Source organism: Nuphar pumila, chromosome 5 (genome assembly GCF_984573655.1).
Source record: "Nuphar pumila chromosome 5, dmNupPumi1.hap1.1, whole genome shotgun sequence".
NCBI lineage: Eukaryota > Viridiplantae > Streptophyta > Magnoliopsida > Nymphaeales > Nymphaeaceae > Nuphar > Nuphar pumila.
The window spans coordinates 49,222,723-49,240,573 of NC_143253.1; positions in this window are offsets into that span (position 1 = coordinate 49,222,723).

The window sequence follows — 17,851 nt, forward strand, 5'->3', positions numbered from 1 at the left end:
TCAAAAAAATCCCAGATATTACATCCAACCCCCCTAAAAAAAATTATCCTCGAAATTTGGTTAGGGTTACATACCAAACAAGTGTGGATATTTAGCTCTCATATCCGCCTCAGGCTCCCAAGAACACTCTTCGAGCCCATGGTGCTGCCATCGTACCTTCACGAGCGGGATTGTCTTATGTCGTAGCATTTGCTCTTGTCAATCCAGTATCTCTATCGTACGCTTCTCGAATATGAGATCTCTCTGAACCTCAACCTCATTAACTAAATGATATGTGCAGGGTCTAGCACATACTTTCTCAACATCGACACATCGAAAACGTTGTGGATGTTCGAGAACTGAAGCGAAAGTGCCAGTCTGTAAGCGGCACCTCCTATCCTGTCGAGGATGAGAAAAGGTCCTACATACCTCAGACTCAATTTTTCTTTCTTGTCAAATCAAAATACGCTCTTTATCGGCGATACTCAGACAAATACATAGTCACCAACTTTGAATGAAACCTCTCATCTCTTCGGATCTGCATAACTCTTTTGATGGCTTTGTGCGGTCAGAAGTCTCTTACGAATCAGTTGCACCTGATCTGTATAATGTTGCAACACTATAGGTGATTCGATAGCTTGATCATTGACCTCGCTCCAACAAACAAGAGACCTATAAGGTCACCCGTATAACGCCTCGTATGGAGCCATGCCGATACTCGAATTGTAACTGTTGTTGTAGGCAAACTCGGCTAACTTTAGATGCTTACTCTAGTCGCCTTTCCACTCTAGCGTACAAGATCGTAACATGTCCTCCAATGTCTAGATGGTCCTCTCTGATTGTCCATCGGTCTGTGGGTGAAATGTCATACTAAACTTAAGCTTTGTTCTTAAAACTTTCTGAAGTTGCCCCCAAAACTTCGACGTGAATCTAGGGTCTCTATCTGAGATAATCAAAACAAGTACCCCATGTAACCTGACGATCTCGTCGACGTACAGATCGGCCAAACTCTCCAAATTCTGATTTGCCCTGGTCGATAAGAAGTTTGCTGACTTTGTAAGGTAATCCATAATCACCCAAATGGTGTCATACTGATGGCGTATCTTGGGTAGACCTACCACAAAATCTATGGTAATGTCTTTCTACTTCTACTGCGAGATCTCAATCGACTACATCATGTTGCTCGGTCTTTGGTGCTCTATCTTGACCTACTGGAAGATCAAGCATCTTGAAACATACTCAGCTTTGTCCTTATTCATGCCGGGCCACCAATAATTCCTCTGCAGATCCTTATACATCTTGGTGCTCCCTAGATGTATAGTGAATCTAGTGTAATGTGCCTCGTCTAAGAGCTCTTTCCTCAACTAAGGATCCTCTGGCACCCAAAGCCTCTGGTTATACCAGATGCTTCCATCCTCCTCTAAGTGCAATGTCAACTGGTTCTGCTTGCACGTTGCAATCATCTTTGTGAATCTGGGATCATCCTTCTGTTGGGCAATGATCTGGTCCATGAGCTATGTTCTTACTGTTATACTAGCAATCTGAATGTGACCTGGTTCCGTGTTGAACGATGTCTATGCTATCAGGTCCTCAAGCAATCTCTACTCGCTACTGATAAAACTCGAAAGGCTTCCAGCCATCCTACTCAAAGCATCAGCTACTATATTGGCTTTGCCTGGTTGGTATGAAATAGAGAAATCATAATCTTTGAGAAATTCTTACCCCCGCCTCTGCCTTATATTTAAATCCTTCTGTGAGAAAATATATTTGAGGCTCTTATGATCCGAGAAGACCTCAAATTGCTCGTCGTATAGGTAATGTCACCAAACTTTAAGTGCAAAGGCTACGACAGCATGCTCCAAATTGTGAGTGGGGTAGTTTCGCTCATTCACCTTCAGCTGGCGTGATGCATAGGTGATAACTTTGCCGTTATGCATAAACATGCATCCTAATCCAGTACCAAATGCCTCGCTGTAAACTACAAAGCCTTCATGTTCTGAAGGCAATGTGAGCGTGGGGGTTGTAATAAGATTTTTCTTCAGCTCCTATAAGCTCTCTTCGCACTGCGGGGTCCAAACAAATTTGATTCCCTTGCAAAGTTGCTTCATCATGGGTGAAAGGCTCAAAAAAAATTGAAAGGGATCAAATTGGGGTGGGCGTGAGCTCCTCCTCTTCTTAAATAATCTCTAGATTAGGTGAAGGGATGAGGCTAATCTCATCCCTTGATCTAATCTTCAGCTCGGTTTCTAAATCCATGTGATGTTACTTGCCCTTATCATTTTTTTTTTGTCTTGATTTTTTTAAGCTTAGCCTAAGCACTATATAATATACCTTATATATTACATATTATATACATTATATTAGTACTTAAAACAAAATAAGAAAGGGTGGTCGACCCCCATGGGTTGGCCCCCTTTCAATAATCTTTAACTTTCTTGTCAAGCAAGCAAGTTGACTTTTTCTTTTTCTTTTCTTTTTTTCTTTTTTTCTTTTTCTTTCATGGGACCTCTCTTCATGGGTCCAGCACTTGCTAGACCCTTCTAGGGTCTTTCAAAAGTGACCCCCCCCCTGTGGGGCTCATTTTAACAATTTTGGAAAGTTTTGACTTTTCCAACCTTTCTTTTGATTTTTGGAAACTTTGGTTTTAACTTAAATTTTAAGTTGATTTTTGCTTTTATCAATTTAAACTTTAAATTAGAATGTCATATAGGATAGGAGGGCCTATCTATGGACTCCTATCATTTTATAAATTCTAGTTAATTTTTGAAATTCATTCCATGACATTTAAGTTAAATTCCTTCTAAATTAAATAAAAATACCTCATAAATTAATTCAAAATTCACATAAATTGATAATGCATTTAATTTAATTTAATTCATGCCTAATTAAGTTTTATTAATATGTTTTCAAAGTTTTAAGTATCTTAATTATTTATTTTTAGTTAATTCAACTAAGGTTAAAAATCTGAATTTTACCAAAATATGCCTAAATTTTTTAAAACTTTAGGCGTGGGGTTATATTCATTTTTTCCCATTTAAAAATTTTTTCAACTAACCTCACAAATCCCTTTAGTGAATTTCTAGCTAAAAATTTAGAATTTAAAATTTAAAATTTATCACATAATACAAAATTTTAAAAATTCAAGAAAAAGTCTCAAAAAACCCTCGAATATTACATTAAATGCATTGTGAGAAGTTGATTTTCACTTCTCAAAAGACATGCTTATATGTAGTAGTCTTCGTTTAAAGCATATTTCTTACTAAATGAATTATAAAAAATAAATATATGTGGTCCAATCGATGAGATGCTCAAGCATTAGAAAAGGGGAACGATGTGATCTATCATTGGTTATAAATTTTGGCCCTTCCTATGGTTGGAAGGTCCCCTTTTCATTATTATATTATATTTAAAAAACTAAGTATACAAGACTTGACGGAGTCAATGATAGAACTCGATAGGCTCAGCCAAATCCATGGTCAATTTAGATCCTGACAGAGACATAATTGTTTTTTAATTAGGCTAACTTGACTGAGTCAATGATGAAACTGGCTTGTCAATTCTTGGCGAACTTGGCCGAGCCAATGGCCAAGTTTAGTCTCCATCAGTCCTACTTTTTTTATGGCAACATTGATTAGAGCGGCTGTTAAGGCCATGTAGGGATGACCTGTTAACGTCACCAAGTTGACGGGATGTCATGAGTTTGAAACCCACAGGGGACGTCCTTTGCTGTAAAGCCAAAGTTGGGTTTATTCTCTTGTGAATAATCAAAGGCCAGCAAATGTGGTCGGTGATGGGGTTTTTCCTTGCCTAGCTAAAAAAAACTATAAAATCATACTAATTTTCAATTGTAATGTTCACCCTAAATGAAGCTAAATCTATTGGTGCAAGACGATTTGATACTGGTCAATCCATGGTTGGTCCATGTCCAAATTTGGATCTTAAGTAGTAAGTCCATGTCAGGGCCCATGTTCGAATTCTGAAGTTATATGGTACTATTGGATTGAGTAAAAATAGGGCTACGAACATGCATTTTTCATGAAAAGAATCAAAATGGATCAGATTTTATTTCGTTGCAGAAAGAGATCTGATAGAAAAACATCGATCTGAATCCAAAAAGAGTCTGACTATATAAATGGAAATTTGTTCCAAGAGCACCTTCGGATTCTATTTGGAGATCTGTACCAAAAGTATTGTATTGGACTATGGGAGGTTTGACCGATCCATTTGCATCATTTAAGGGGCGTTGGATTTGCTTGGACAGAAGTATCCTCGGGTCACTGCTTTCGTGCCCCCACATGCCCGACACGAATAGCAGACGCATGTAGGGCTGGTAAATGAACTGAGCAGCTTATAATTCGGCTCGGTTGGATTCGTCATGAACTCATTTGTGATCGGTTCATATAGCTGGCATGCCAATCCACAGCAGCTCATTTAGCTTAAACGATTTTAGCCCCAACACAGGGTGTTCGGCTCGAAGGAAGCTCATGTAGATAACATATATATGCTTATGAATAATGTATTTTAAGTGCAATATTTAAAAAGAAGTGTGCATAAAAATATATAAAAAGAGATGGACCAATGAAAAATACAATTATTATAATCTATATATATATATACATATATTCTATGTATAAATAATGTGAAACGTTTTTGCACAAGCTAGCTCGTGTAGAGACGAGACGAACGCAAACTCAGCTAGGCTAAACACGAACATGAACCGAGCCATGAGCTCAATACACTGGTAAACGAGCCGAGCCCAAACTATTATGTTCTTTTCGCTCTTTTTTAGGGTATGTTTGATCGTGCATCACGCGAGACGCGATGACCGATTATCACAGGTTTGTTAACAAATGTGGGACGTGGCAGACGTGCGAAACACCGTCAGTCGCATCCCACTATCGGTGTAAATACCATTTCACCCCACCCCCTATTACAAATGTAACAAGGACAGAGAGAACCATATACTGTGAAAAAAAATAGGTTAACCTCGATGGGGGCGCCCTCCCATCCTCCGTCCCTCACCCTGACTTTCTCACTCTCTCCTCTCTCACCTCGACACTCTCTCCCTCTCTAACCCCGACCTCAACTCATCTCTGCCACCATCGTTGCTCATGTCACCAGCGCTGCACCCGCCACCATCACCACCGTGGACCGTCGCTACCTCGCCTCCTTGCCACTGTTACCTCCTCACCATCGACGACCCCTGCCCCCTTTTCGTGAGGATCTTCTTCTTCTTCAATGAACAATGTTTTTTTGTTGCATATTTTAAAAAATGTTAAAAAAATAAGGGTTTCGCCTCCTTACCATTGTTGTTGCTCTTGCATATGGGCTGAGGGTTTCTCAAACCCTACCCTGAGTCATTTTTTAAAACTTGTAAGATTATCATTTATAATCTTTTGTTGGGCTCTATAATTTTCAGCCACTTTTTTTGTTTGCCACAATACTCAGATTTATCATCTAGAAATGGTCCATGTAACACCACCCTTCTGGGGCGGTTGCGGGAAGAGGGAGAACCGCTACCCCTCTCCCTCTCCCTCTCCCACGAAAATGGAAAGTGGGATAACGGGGGGGGGACGGCTCCCCCATTATTGAAGGACAGGGGTGAGGGGGGTAATGGACGCCCCTCACCCGTGGCTATAAAAGCTGTAGGGGGCTTCTCTCTTCCCCCATTCGAAATTGACACAAAGAAAGGGAGAGACTCAGAGAGAACATGTGAAGAAGAGGAGGAGGAGTGGCTCTACCAACATAGGTAAGTCCTTCTCTCTCCCATTTTTCGTTCAATGCAGAGGCCGCTGGCAACCTCACGGTTGCCGGTGAGTTGCAGAGGTACAGGGATAGGGAAAACCTTGTCCATGCCTTCTATAGAAGAGGGGATAGCATAGGGGTTTTTCCTCTGCTATCAAAACCCCCGAACGGTGACGTAAAATGTAAAGAGGGCAGTCGCCAGCGATCGAAGATCGCCAGCAGCGCCGCCCCACTTACAGGGGACTGCAGCAGTCCGTCAACAGTGGGACTGCTGGAACTGACACACACTGTAAATGGCAGACTTGGCATGCATTTTCTGCGGACCAAGTCTGCCATATCGAGCCGGATCGAGATATAACTTGGTCTGGGCATGCCCAGACCAAGCCAAGCAATAGAAAAAAAAGAATTTGTTGACAGACCGAGTCAGGTCTATGTATTTTGACAAACCAGCTCAGTCTAAGCAAACCGGCTCAGGCTGGACAGACTGAGTCGGGCCTGTGTATTAGCAACAGATTGACTCGATCTGAACAAACTGAGTCAGATCTGACTTTTTTTGACCGGCTTGGTCTTTTTGGATTGAGTCGGGTTCGAGTGGTTTTAGCAGACCGAGTCGAGTCTGTTTTCTTAGCAGACCAATTCGGTCTGGACAGTCCAAGTTGAGTTTGTTTTCTTGACAGATCGAGCCTGAATTATGTTCAAGATAGACCGACTCTGTTTGAGTAGATTGAGTCAAGTTTGTTTCTGCGGACTGACTCGATCCAGACTAAGTCAGGCCCGATATGGGTCAAACCAACTCAGTATAGACCAAGACAAAGTGATCTTTTGATGTATATGAATAGATATGCATGCACGTAATTAAAATTGAATGGATGCGATGAAAAATTGAGATAGCAAAGACCACGATTTTTTAGTATGAACCGAATCCATGTTTGGATTTAAATTAGACCCAAAACTCAAATCGGATTGCAGACACCCAAAGTGGATTTAAAACTAAGTAGACTTAGTAAAGTTTAGTCCAAAATCCAAGACTTTTTAGCATAGATGCCATACATATGTCAAACCATCACAAATAGGTTTGGATCGGGCGTACTAGATCCAAAATCCAATCGAAATTGCAGTTGAAAAACCTAAGTGATCTGTTTTGAAATCAGAATAGATCTAGATTTGGAATTCAATATGAATTATACATTGTGTAAAAGATGTTGTGTAAAGACAATATAGATCTAAAAACATTACATGGAACTGGGGGTGGTCAAAAAGTAAAAAGGTCATTTTGCCCTCAATATGCCTGATTAGTAAACAAGGCATAATTTGGTACTCCGAAGTCGGATTCAAGTGATTTTTGGATCCTTAGATTCTTTTCTTCAAGTAGGATCCATTAGCAGGAGATGTGATGACAAACTCTGAAAGAATGAAGTCAGAGTTTGGCATTTAAGCCTAGAGATATTTTGGTAATTTTTATAAAGATAAGACTGTAAATGATAATATGGGATATTCATTGATTTCAGATCAAAACTTGTGAGAAGGCTAAGGATCCTTAGAGTAAAGATTTAAGTGTTTCAGGTAAGTGAACATTTACAAATTTCTTCTTAGTTAAATAAAATATATGTTAGTTAGTTTAGACATCTTTCAATGTGATTCCATGCGCTTTAAGTATGCTAGTTTTATTTATCTTGAATAAAACAATGTTTATCATGCTTAGGGATCCATAAATTATGATGTTCAGTATGATGCTTAAATATGATGATGCATATTTCATGTTGCTTGATTTATGGCATGATTTAATTATAAATGTATTCTGTGTGGAGGAAATCATTACATCACTTCATGTAAAAGATTGATGTATAATTTTAAGAATTGAGTGTAGAGTTCTAGAGTCTCGGGGTAGGAACTATCTTGAGAATGTCATGCTTATGCCTTGAGAGGGGCATTGTAAGTCTCGTGACTTAATAAGTCTGTGGTGGGTTGCTATTCTTAAAGTTCTGACATGTGAACACGTGTTAAAAAATAGTTAGTGGACATACATTGATGATTGTATAATGCACTAACTTTAAGATATGAATGTTGAAAAATAATTTATATAGGATAACCACACATAGCATAATAAGAAACTCTACTAGGAGGCATGGTCTAGAGCATTATTGAAATGTGTACCTTAGGAATATCTCAGACGTTCCTAGGTGACCCGTAGGGGTTAAAACATTGCCCACTAGACACATGTAGGATGTAGCATGAACCACAAAACCTTGGAAGCAGATATAGCTTATTGATACCTTGGGAGCAGGTATAGCTTTTTAAAATACCTTGGGGGCAAATATAGTTCCTTAAGTACCTTGGGGGTAGGTATAGCCACCCTGGTTGTTCGGCTAGCTACCGATTGAGCTCTTTGTAGTTTCTGGCTTGCAATTGTCGAGCAGCTGCAGCACTTGTATCCATAGTTTGGGTCAGTTTGGACTATGTTGTTGTGAGTGGTTCATATGTCTAGCCAACACCGTAGACTCTAAATTGTCTACATGGGTCGCTACACTTGATGAGGCTATATCCGAAATAGTCGATTAGAGTAGAATATAAGTTTGAGTATGATGATAAAGACACTGTAATAAGGGTGTAAAATTCATAAACAACATGTGTGCATAATTAGCAAACTAAGCTAAAACTAGGAGCTTAGAGCTCATTACAGTTGTAATGATCGTGTCTATTTATAAATGGAAACTTACTGAATTGTAGACTCACCCCCTCTCTTAATTGCAATTGTAGGTTGATGAACTGGTACCAACCGCAGGAGTTAGTCGATAACTTTGACTCTGCCACCAGATTTCATCACGTTCGAAGTATGGATCACTTTCACTCTTCTATTTATTTTGCTTATGATAGTTGTATTTGGATGGTTCTGATTGTTGTAAATGGTTGTATAGACCTTCAATTATTAAATAAAAAAAATATGGCATGATTCTGAGGTTGTTTTAGAGGTTATTATAGTAATTTCCCTCTAGGAACTAACGTTCACGAACCCGGCCTCGAGAGACTTTGGTTTGGGTTGCTATAGTTCCTCAGATGTAGGATAACATAAAATTTTATATCCCCTCTGAACCTCTTTGATCTTTTGCTGAGTCTGAAACCCTAAGCAGTAAAAACTGGAAAAGTTTCAAAAAACCCTAGTTTTGGAGGTTGACATGCGAAGAGCAAATAATTGTGAAATCATGCTTACCAAGATTAAGATGCCCTTATCAGAGATAATAGTAAGTCATTATATCCTCTCATGCTCATTTACTATTGTTAGTGCAATCCATACACTGGACCTCAACAAAATTTCACAGCCCATTGTGGATGGTTAAGTAGATCTTTGTTATGAAGTTTCTAGATGACATACTTTTTATTTTTATTTTCTATGTGCATACAAATTTTGTGACATTTTCTAGATCACTTTTGAAGTTACAATGCAACTCATGGTCCTATGGTCACAACATCAGCCTTTCGCATTTGATTCTACTTTATATTTTTCTTACGAGGTAACCATTAGATGTTGAATGATTAATCGTAACTTTTTTCTTTTAAAAGATGCATCTAGTATAATTTTATATTGTAAATTTTTTTCTTTTAAAAGATGCATCTAGTACAATTTTATACTTCAGGTTTTCTTGTGCAACCTATTGCCTCTCTGTGATGAATCCTAAATTTTTTTAAGTATTGGAAAATTCAATTTTCAGTTAAATTTTCTTGTGCAAACACATGAATGTATGTGTGTGGGCATGTATATGTGAGGATGTGTGAAAGTGGTAAATTTGTTCCTTATACTAGATGGTAAATATATTCATGTGATATCATGCCTTGCTTTTAAGTGCCATGGTGGGTATTTCTTTTTTTATTAGTACTAAAAGGATACTTTTAATAAGTTTGAAGGAAGTTATACATTACTTTTCTCACTTGTGCTTTTTGAATCTAGAGTCATTTTGCTTTCCCCCAAAATGATCTATAAATGTTTATGAATTTTGCTGACTATCCTTTTAAGACATCAATCAGTACAACCCACCACATTAGGATCTCCCTTTTCTCTTTCTATTTTTCTTTTTCTGATTGAGAGAGGTTTTAGGGGTGGGGGGGTGGGGATTGGGTTGTAAATAAAAGGTCCATGTGTAGAAAAGGTGTCATTGGCACCATAAATTGGTGAGAAAGAAGTAGTCCAACCACTACTAGAGGAAGATATACATCCTTACTCCTTAGTCACCTCCAAAAGTTGGCACCATGCGATTGGGTTCTACAAGTTCTAAAGGCATAACCTTGATTGTTGGCAACTTTTGAAACATAAATATATCCTTTCATTTGAATGCTTTTGGTCTAATTTGTTTGGGATAACACGGAGGAGGAGGAAGTCTCTTTATCACAGACCCATAATTATCGCCAATATTTTTCACATGGCTTGGTGTATGTTTTTTCTGAATTTTATATATATATATATATATATTTATATATTTATATATCATTTGCATATATCCTTTACTAAATGTTTTTAAGTAGGAACGTTTTTTCTTAGCATGTAATATATCCTTTTTTTGCATGTTTATTAGAATCCAAAATGACAGAGGTAATGGGTGAGGTACAAGAAGTGCAACCAAGTCAAACTGAGAAAATGCAATGGAGTACACCTCAGGTGGACTTCTTATTTGACTGCATGTTAGAGCAGTCTAGAATACCTGCAATGAAATGTTCTAGGGGATTGAACGAGAAGGTCATAAGGGTAGTAGAAAGTCAGATGAAGGAGAAGTTTTGGGTCGAATTTACCTTAAAAAAAATAAAGAACGAGTTGAAGCGTAACAAACCCAACTTGACAGTAATGAACAAAATCGTAAACACATCGAGCTTTGGATGGGAAGCTGAACTGAGGAAGCCTTTGGCAGATACAAAAATATGGATAGAGTGTGTTAGGAAAAACCCAACATGGAAGAATTATCAAAAACCCAAAAAATGGCGATATTTTGAAAAGGCTATGAAAATTATGGTGAATCAACTGCTATAGGCAGTTATAGATCTATTTAATCAAAAGTAAAACCACCACCACCATCTCCCGTCGATCTCGGACTAGAGGAATTGAACTCATCAACAAAAGTTTCAGGTGATGAGACACCCATGAATAGCCCACAAGCTAGCAATTTTCAACTTGCCATAAACCGACTTTCAACTAAAGGAAAGTGCAAAGTCCATAGTGATGATCAAATCGTGAAAATGCTAGGCAGCATTTCTGAGTATGTGAAGACCATTATCAATCAATGATGATCAAAACGTGTCATGCTATATTGAATGAAATGTTTAATAATTTTGAGATTATTGAATCCAAGTTGGATCCGACCGGACCCTGTTGTCCCCCCCCCCCCCCCCCCCCCATTAGCCTGTTTAAACCCCCAAGCGGGGTGGTGGTGGTGTTCTTTTTAACACCTGAGCCTGACCCTCTCATCTCTCTCACTCTACGTTTACCCCCCCCCCCCCTGGAGCCACCCACTCCTAGGTAGGTCCCCCTCTCACGATGTCTCTGACTATCTCTCCTTTTCGGTGGTAGCGGCACCGCCTCGTTGCTACCACCCTGCCTGAGTGGCGGCACCACTCGAGTGTCGCCCTCCCTTTTCTTCCCTGCTGTTCATCGACAAACCCAGAGCCACCAACATCGGTGGCTCTAGCTCGCCAGGAGAGAGGGTGCCGAGCACCCTCTCCTTTTCTCCTCTTTGGCATAATCGACAACAGCCTTTGGCTGCTGCGTTTTTTCCAAGAAGGGGAAGTCGAAGGGAGGGCTTGATGCCTCTATTTTTAAAACGATTTCACATGCGAGATTACAAGCTTGCATTGTTCGCTGTCTCAAAAAACAAAACAAGTGTTTTGTGTTTGCATATTCCCAACTAAGTTTTCTCCTTGAACCAACATAACAAAAAGGCTTCGACTATGTAGCTTTCGGTGGTACGCACGTCTGGTCCTTCTTTTTGGTATCCAAAATAACTTGGATATTTCCCAACCTAAAGCACGAGATTTTAAAATTTCTAAATAATGTTGGGGGTTCTTTCTGAGAAACCAATATCCTTCTCATCAAAATGGTACTATTAGACATGCACGACATGTTAGTACTACGATGATTGGACTGGAGGTTTATGATAACCTCATAGTGTGAAAATACATGATGATTAAAAGATAAATGGTGATGATCGCCTTCATAGGCAAGATGCTCAATTTGGTTTAAAAGATTAGAGCATATTAAATAGACTGTTAGATAAAATAAAACCTGACATACCCATTTATTCTTTGGTTCCGTAAAGGGAGAGGATAGGATGGTACAAAAACTCTGATGGATAAGTTGTTAACAACTATACTCCTCGAGTAGCAATGGCTTGGTGTCACCGGTTATCGAAGTTAGGAGACTGGGCTACCAAATATTATCCTAGGTGGTAAATCCCAATGACTTCTGCAAAAGTACGGATGCATCTCCCTGTAACAAGTGGCCTCTAGGGAATTCTCTCTCGGTCATTTGGCCATCCCCTTGGGAGGGTACTCACAGGATAAACATAAAAATAACTAAAATTATTGGGTGGTTTGTTATTCTATATATTTTGATACCCCAAACAACTAGCTGAGTCCGCTTCTAAGGGGATGGCCTGTGACCGAGAGAAATTTCCATACGCATAAATGGCAATAGATGCATTTGAACTTCTGCAGAAGTCAATGGGATCTACCACCTAGAATAATTTTTGGTAGCCTAGTCCCCTAACTCCGATGACCGGAGACACTAAGACATTGCTACTCTAGGAGCGTAGTTATTAACAAGTTGTTCACCAGAGGTTTTGTGCTATCTCATCCTCTCTCTTGACGGAACCAAAAGGACAAATGGGTATGTCATATTTTATTTTAACTGACGACCCCATTCTACATGTTCTGGTCTTTTAAACAAAATCAAGCATCTTGCCTGTGAAGGCGATCATCTTCATTTATATGATTTTCTTTTAATCATGGTGGATTGTCGCACTACGAGGTTACCATAAACCTCAGTCTAATCATCGTAGTATTAACATGTTGTACATGTCTAATAGTACCACTACGATGAGAAAGATGTTGGTTTTTCAAATGAAATCCATACATCATTTAAAAAATTTAAAGTCCCATGCTTTAGGCCAGGGAATATCCAAGTCATTTTGGATACGAAAAAGGACCAGACATATGTACCACCTAGGGCTACATAGTCAAAGCCTTTCTGTTATGCTGGTTCGAGGAGAAAACTCAGTTGCGAATATGCAAACGCCAAATACTTGTTTTTCTTTTCGAGACAGTGAACAATGCAAGCTTGAAATCTCGTATGTGAAATCTTTTTAAAAATAGAGACTCAACGATGATGTACAAATCTGTGTCTTTAAATACATACATGCGTAATCTAAAGTAGGTAAGAGTATGCAAAATTGCATACTTTATAAAGTTATATATGTATATAGAATACATATATAGTAAAGCATAAGTCTATGCACATTACAACGCGATGACAAAGTAAATGACATAAAGAAAGGGCTGATGTGTGAAACCACACATCGAGCTAAATAAATTGCGTAAGCGATGCCTGGTATACAAAACTGTACATCAGGCTAAATAAATTGCAAAAGTGATGTCAGGTGTATAAACCATACATCAAGCTAAATAAATTGTGTAAGCGATGCCCGATGTACGGAACCGTACATCGAGCTAAATAAATTGCATAAGCAGGAGTCTATGCACATTACAGCATGGTGGCAAAGTAATTGATGTAATTTAAAATGGACAAGAATACACAAAATTGCATCCTTAAGTTAAAAGCATATATATATATATAATATAATACATATAAGTTAGAAGTATTCCGACATTTGTTCTCGTATGCAACTTTTCCCTACTTCAGAGATGGTCTGAATCTCTGACAATTTCGAGCATAGGTTCTTAAAGGCTTGTACCTTGGCAAGCGTGTCACATCCATAATGTCAATGTAGAGCGCTAAAAAGGATTCTATTATGCTACATAAAGGATGATATTAAAAATCTTATTTTAGCGGACGAGGTGATAATTGCATCGTAGGGGTCAAACATGAACCAAGTTTGAGTCAACCAGACCGAGATGGTTTTTTACTTGGTTAAAAAGGGGCACAAAGACTGAGTTGGGCTAGGTCGACTACTGAGCTTGACCCGATTTTCAACCGAGTTGGTCTTGATCCCTAATTGACTAGGGACCGAGCTGAACTTGGTTGGTCTTGAGCCACTCACTTCTGGTCGAGCCCAAGGCAGCACCAGTTGTTGCTGCTGTGTGCAAGAGGTAGCAACCAAAAGAATAAGGAGGGCAGAGCAGCTCAGTGGCTCGACTGAGTCGAGCCCAACTCTAGCCCCAGGCGGAAATCGAACCCAGGCTGTCACAACAACAACCCTACTACCATCGCTGCAGCCTGAGGCGGCGAAACAGAGCCACCGCTCAGGTGGCTTTGGTTCCCCGTTCGAACCAAACGAGAGGGAAAAAAAGAGGGGCAGGCGTCAGGTGGAAATGGCTCGACCCCTTCACCTAGCCAACCTAGCAAGAGGGGGAAAGACAGACAAGGGGGGGGGGGAGTTGCCTAACCCAGCTTGCCTTATCAAAAAAAGGAAGGAGGCAGGCACATGTGGCACTTGCTCTCCATCCAGTCAGAGGGGCAAGAGGGAGAGGCATCAAGCCCTCCCTCTAGCTGCCCCTTCTTGGAAAAACGACAGCAGACAGAGGTTGCTGCCGATTTTTCCAGAGAGGAGAAAGGAGAGGGTGCTTGGCACCCTCTCTCCTAGCGATCCATAGCCACCAATGATGGTGGCTCTGAGTTTACTCGTGAATAGCAGGGAGCTTACACAGGGTGGTGACAACGGGGTGGTGCCGCTACCGCCGAAAAGGAGAGAGAGACAAAAACATCGAGAGAGGGGGACCTATCTGGGAGAGGGTGGCTCCAGACGAGGGGATTCCTAGCGAGGGGGGATAAACACAGAGTGAAAGGGAGAGAAAGAAACGAGAGTGTTAGGGTCAGGTGTTCAAAAGAAACCCTCCCTTTGGGGGTTTAAATAGGCTAATCGAGGGGGGGGGGGGATGTCAACAGCAGGGTCGACTACTCTCCCGAGTCTGGGTCGGATCCAACCTCGATCTTAACACTTTTTTTTTTAAGAAACGAATCTTACAATTCAATAATGGTGAGATTATTGTGAACACATGTGTGAGGGCATTGGACTTAATAATAGTCCCTGAAAATGCAACTTTGTTCCAGAATATGGATCCAGAATGTTGGATTGATTGGTTGGATTTCAAATTATCACCCAATGTTTAGGTATGCATTTGCACAAGTCAACACTTATGTTGATTTTTTGATATTGATCATTTTGTTGAATGTTTCTCCATTAAAATATTGCATGTTATGACATTGTTACATATTCAATATACATGTTTATTGCAACCATGTTATTCTTGTTTGATTTTTGTCATGATATACATGTTTATTCACTCATGTTAAATGTTCATAATGTTGAATGTTATTCATATATACTTCTTAGATTTTGTGCATGTTAGTAATGTTAAAACCTCAATGATTTTATTTGTATTTGCAGAAGTACAATGAGCCATAATCAAGAACTTAGTTACTTACTCACCATGGTGGTGTTGATCCTTTCACTACGTAGTTTGAAAAGGTCGTGTAAGGCAATAGTTCATGATTCTATACATAGCGGTAATGATTTTGTGTGTGATTGTGTGTTAGGTCATCGACATAATTGTTTTGACCTTTTACTCATGAAAAAAGACACTTACATCACATTATGTGAAGCTCTTCGCAGAAGTGGATTATTGCAAGATGCCCATGATCTAGATCTTGAAGAACAAGTTTCAGCTTTTTTATTAACAATTGGTCACAATGAGCGAAATAGAGCAGTGCAATATGTGTTCCAACACTCAAGACAAACAATTAGCAAGTATTTTAATTTTGTTTTAAACACATTACTTAGCATTGGTCATCGATACATGGGCCGACACAGTAATGATACCCCAAAAAATTTTGTCGAAGAACCGAGATTCTACCCATATTTGAAGGTAACTGAGATTCTATACATGTAATGTATATATATGTATGTGTATGTGTATACGTATATGTCTATTGACTTACCTTTATTTCTTACAATAGGATTGCTTGGGGGCTATAGATAGAACACCTATTCCTATAAACGTAACAAGGAGAGAACAAATGAAGTTTTGAAATAGAAAATGATAGTTGTCAAAAATATCCTCGTTGTGGTGTGATTTGACATGCGATTTCACTACGTGCTTGCTGGGTGGGAAGGAAGTGCAACCAATGTAAAAGTATTGTATAGTGCACTTGACGATCCTGACCAGCCTCTAGTAATACCCAGATGCAAGTAAATAACTATCATGTGCATAAATTACATTGATTATTGTATATAGATAAATTTTTTTATTTACTTCATAAACCAAATGTGTGTATGTAGGCAAATATTATCTTGCAGATTCTGAATACCCAAATATTGTTGGGTTTTTTACTCCACACAAAGGATATCACTACCACTTGTCAGAATTTAATGCACCTGGTGCAAAACCAATTGAAAAAGCAACAAAGTTATACAACCATAGACACTCCTCATTGCGAACAACAGTTGAACATGTGTTTTTGGTTTGCTTAAAGCACAATTTCTAATTTTAAAGTGCCAAATAAAACATCCAGTTTCCACTCAAGTTAAAATTGTTCATGCGGCATGAATAATACATAATTTTATATTGGAAAATAACCCATATGTGTAATAATTTACAATTGACAATGATGAAGATACGTTGGTTCCTGAATTTGAGGAAGAAAATTCCATAACAGTAGTTACTCGTGGTTGCAATAAGTACATGAGAGATGCAATAACAACTCAAATATGGAATGATTGGCCACACAATAAGTATATTTCATGATTTTATGACATGTTATATAAGTTTCATAATTGCAATGTAAAATGATTAGCAAAATTGATGATTTGTTGTATTATATTGGTGCAACAGGAGGTGCGTGAAAGAGCGACTACACAATGTTCGAGGAGATGTTGCATTTGTTTTGCCATGATACTCTTCTTGATTTTGTGCTTTTTCCTAGTATATTCATGCTGAAGTGATGTACACTTTTTGGGCCTTGGGTGGGTGGTTCACATAGTATGATACTCTCTCACATACTATTATACTCTCAGTTTGCACATTTTGGATTTATGCTAATGTTGATATTTTAATGAATGAAATGTATGTATTTGGGAACATAGGTTGATTCTTAAATTAATGGAATGAACATGAACAAAGTGCAAAGAAGTGAGACTTTTTGGCTGCATGATTATGTTTCTTTTGGGTACTTTTTGTGTGTTCAAAATGATAATGGTCCAGAGGATGTTTGAAGACCATCTCTGATATTTAATTTTTATTTAGTCAAGGGTATATGCAGTGTATGGATGATTTTTAATGCAACACTAGACAAAAATCACCTTGTTTCATGCTTCCTCTACTTGTTAAGAGAGTGCACGTGTCTGATAAGTGTCATATTTGGATCAAGATATTTGAAATAATTTAGGTCTCATATTGTTTTGTAGCATGTACAACATAATAACACAAAATTCTTGCAATTGAATTTTCTTTCTACCTCTTTATTTTCTTAAAGAAACGTACTATCAAAACATTATATTATTTCCTCAATGATCACATATTTTCTCCATTTCTTTTGTCTTTCTTGTCTTTAAATATTTTCTTTCATCTTTTGAATTTTCTACCATATGGACCTGCATATACACATCTTTGGAATTATTTACAGTACATGGATGCACAAGCTTTGACAGAAAATATGCATTTACAAGTGAGATAAAAAATGAAAGATAGTCCATCTCCACATAAATATATAACAAGACTGATTATCCTTGTCCTCTATAAGCTTCCATTCTTCATATTGGTAGCCCATCAGCCTACCTTCCTCAATTCTTGCACCCTTCAATTCTAGCAGACCAATAAATAAGATATAAAAATAAGTCTGTTAACCAGTGTTGTTTTTTATGTATACAAGTACATCTAACAAGCTAATGAAGCTTATCTGTCATCCTATTTCTCA